Source organism: Rutidosis leptorrhynchoides, chromosome 4, assembly GCF_046630445.1.
Source record: "Rutidosis leptorrhynchoides isolate AG116_Rl617_1_P2 chromosome 4, CSIRO_AGI_Rlap_v1, whole genome shotgun sequence".
Classification (NCBI taxonomy): Eukaryota; Viridiplantae; Streptophyta; class Magnoliopsida; order Asterales; family Asteraceae; genus Rutidosis; species Rutidosis leptorrhynchoides.
Window position 1 is genome coordinate 570,808,453 of NC_092336.1, and position 4,353 is coordinate 570,812,805.

A 4,353-nucleotide genomic window follows, 5' to 3' on the forward strand; every position below is an offset into this window, starting at 1 on the left:
GTTGTAACAATGACCCGGGAACCTCTAAACCACCAGGTTTTTCTAAACCAATGTGGATAACGACGGCTCGTATTAGGGGAAAATCATATATCCCTAGAAACTTGGCAAAACGAACCAAAACCGAAGAAGAAGAAACAAGCGAGTCGGAATAAGATAGTTGTATTCATGTGGTGTAATATATGTAATATAGTGTGCTTATGCTTTATGATATATGTAAAAATTGCTTGTATTAATAAGTATTTTTTTTATGAATCTAACTCTTGTCTATTTTACAGTATAAAAACGCAAAATGGATAGACAACCCAATATTTTAAGAGACCTACCCGGAGACATGATTGATGAAATCTTGTCTAGAGTCGGTCAGAATTCCTCGGCACAACTATTTAAGGCGAGATCAGTTTGTAAGACATTTGAAGAACGTTCCAAGAATGTCTTGGTTTATAAGAGACTTTCGTTTGAAAGATGGGGGATATCACATTGGGAAACCCATAAGTTACGATGTGTTTACTTTGACGCATATATTGCGGGGAACCCAAATGCTATTTTACGCAACGGGTTAAGAAATTATTTTGACTCAATGTATCCGAATATAGGACTTCATGATTTAGAAAAAGCGGCTAACATGCAACATAAAGAAGCATGCTATGCTTATGGGTTAGTAATGTTCGCTTCTCACCAAAGTGAGAAAAAGAACATCGGGCTACAACTATTAAACAAAACGTTTCCACAAGTGACGGAGTCGGTAATTGGGGTAAGAAATGAGGTTTTTAGATTATTACGGGACTGTTGGACATTACGTAACCCTCGTCCCTTTGATGACGTTACAACACGCTGTCTTATCAACGGCCATAACGGTTATGTTGCACAAGACCAAGGATGGGAAGTAGTCCTAGTAAAACCAGAATGCATGACTTGTTTCTGGACGTATGAATTACGTGTCTTTATTGCCTTTGCTGAACGACTTGTGTACTAGCTAGAATTGTCTTCACAACTATCTTGTATCAAAGTTATTGTGTGCTATATTTCATGCTTTATGTAAAATAAGCGGTATTGTAAGTTTGTAAAATATTGTATAAAAGTTTGAACGCGAAATATTATTATAATCAGTTTTTCATATAGAATTGTAGTAGTTGAATTGTATATTAGCTACTAAGTATGAACTTAACGGGTAGGTACTACCCGAATTTAAACTTATAAAATGCTAATATGAAGAAAAAGCTTTTATAAATGAGTTCATATTATGCTACGAAATACTATTAACTACTCTTAATATTCTGTATGATTAACTTGTTCCATTTAACTATTTTGAAGGAAATGGCACCGACTACTCGACACACCGTGAATATGAATGAAGAGGAATTCCGTACTTTTCTAGCTTCGAACATAGCCGCAGTACAGGCTGCGCTACATACCAACAATAACCTTGGATCCAGCAGTACAGGAAATCGTGTAGGATGCACCTACAAAGAATTCACTGCCTGCAAACCTTTGGAATTTGATGGAACCGAAGGACCGATCGGATTGAAACGGTGGACCGAGAAGGTTGAATCGGTGTTTGCCATAAGTAAGTGTACTGAAGAGGACAAAGTGAAGTACGCTACGCATACCTTCACAGGTTCTGCGTTAACATGGTGGAATACCTATCTAGAGCAAGTGGGACAAGACGATGCGTACGCACTACCGTGGTCAGCATTCAAGCACTTGATGAACGAGAAGTACCGTCCCAGAACCGAGGTCAATAAGCTCAAGACAGAACTTAGAGGGTTACGAACCCAAGGATTTGATATTACCACATACGAAAGACGATTCACAGAATTGTGCCTATTGTGTCCGGGAGCATTCGAAGATGAGGAAGAGAAGATCGACGCGTTTGTGAAAGGATTACCGGAAAGAATCCAAGAAGATATAAGTTCACACGAGCCCGACTCCATACAACAGGCATGTAGAATGGCTCACAAACTAGTGAACCAGATTGAAGAAAGAATTAAAGAACAGACTGCTGAAGAGGCCAATGTGAAGCAAGTCAAAAGAAAGTGGGAGGAAAACAGTGATAAGAATCACCAATACAACAACAACAGCAATTATAACAATAATCGCAACAACTATCCTAACAATCGCAACATCAATCGCAACTACAACAAACGGCCCAACAACAACAACAACAACAACAGCAACTACAACAATCATCCCAACAACAATAATAACCGCAACAACAACAATAATCAGAAGCAGCTATGCCAAAGGTGTGAAAAGTATCACTCGGGGTTCTGCACCAAATTTTGCAACAAGTGTAAAAGAAATGGTCATAGCGCGGCCAAGTGTGATGTCTACGGACCAGGGGTTAACAGAACGAAAGGAACAAATGGTGTCGGAACGAGTAATGGCGGAGCAAGTAGTGTCGGAGCAATTTATGCCAATGTAGTTTGTTATAAATGTGGAAAACCGGGCCACATTATTAGAAATTGCCCGAACCAGGAGAACACGAATGGACAAGGCCGCGGAAGAGTATTCAATATTAATGTGGCAGAGGCACAGGAAGACCCGGAGCTTGTTACGGGTACGTTTCTTATTGACAATAAATCTGCTTACGTTTTATTTGATTCGGGTGCGGATAGAAGCTATATGAGTAGAGATTTTTGTGCTAAATTAAGTTGTCCATTGACGCCTTTGGATAGTAAATTTTTACTCGAATTAGCAAATGGTAAATTAATTTCAGCAGATAATATATGTCGGAATCGAGAAATTAAACTGGTTAGCGAAACATTTAAGATTGATTTGATACCAGTAGAGTTAGGGAGTTTTGATGTGATAATCGGTATGGACTGGTTGAAAGAAGTGAAAGCAGAGATCGTTTGTTACAAAAATGCAATTCGCATTATACGAGAAAAAGGAAAACCCTTAATGGTGTACGGAGAAAAGGGCAACACGAAGCTACATCTTATTAGTAATTTGAAGGCACAAAAACTAATAAGAAAAGGTTGCTATGCTGTTCTAGCACACGTCGAGAAAGTACAAACTGAAGAAAAGAGCATCAATGATGTTCCCATTGCAAAAGAATTTCCCGATGTATTTCCGAAAGAATTACCGGGATTACCCCCACATCGATCCGTTGAATTTCAAATAGATCTTGTACCAGGAGCTGCACCAATAGCTCGTGCTCCTTACAGACTAGCACCCAGCGAGATGAAAGAACTGCAAAGCCAATTACAAGAACTTTTAGAGCGTGGTTTCATTCGACCAAGCACATCACCGTGGGGAGCTCCTGTTTTGTTTGTCAAGAAGAAAGATGGTACATTCAGGTTGTGTATCGACTACCGAGAGTTGAACAAACTTACCATCAAGAACCGCTACCCACTATCGAGAATCGACGATTTATTTGATCAACTACAAGGCTCGTCTGTTTATTCAAAGATTGACTTACGTTTCGGGTATCATCAAATGCGGGTGAAAGAAGATGATATTCCAAAGACTGCTTTCAGAACACGTTACGGTCATTACGAGTTTATGGTCATGCCGTTTGGTTTAACTAATGCACCAGCTGTGTTCATGGACCTTATGAACCGAGTGTGTGGACCATACCTTGACAAGTTTGTCATTGTTTTCATTGATGACATACTTATTACTCAAAGAATGACCAAGAACACGGTGAACATTTGAGAAAGGTGTTAGAAGTATTGAGGAAGGAAGAATTGTACGCTAAGTTTTCAAAGTGTGCATTTTGGTTGGAAGAAGTTCAATTCCTCGGTCACATAGTGAACAAAGAAGGTATTAAGGTGGATCCGGCAAAGATAGAAACTGTTGAAAAGTGGGAAACCCCGAAAACCCCGAAACACATACGCCAGTTTTTAGGACTAGCTGGTTACTACAGAAGGTTCATCCAAGACTTTTCCAGAATAGCAAAACCCTTGACTGCATTAACGCATAAAGGGAAGAAATTTGAATGGAATGATGAACAAGAGAAAGCGTTTCAGTTATTGATGAAAAAGCTAACTACGGCACCTATATTGTCATTGCCTGAAGGGAATGATGATTTTGTGATTTATTGTGATGCATCAAAGCAAGGTCTCGGTTGTGTATTAATGCAACGAACGAAGGTGATTGCTTATGCGTCTAGACAATTGAAGATTCACGAACAAAATTATACGACGCATGATTTGGAATTAGGCGCGGTTGTTTTTGCATTAAAGACTTGGAGGCACTACTTATATGGGGTCAAAAGTATTATATATACCGACCACAAAAGTCTTCAACACATATTTAATCAGAAACAACTGAATATGAGGCAGCGTAGGTGGATTGAATTATTGAATGATTACGACTTTGAGATTCGTTACCACCCGGGGAAGGCAAATG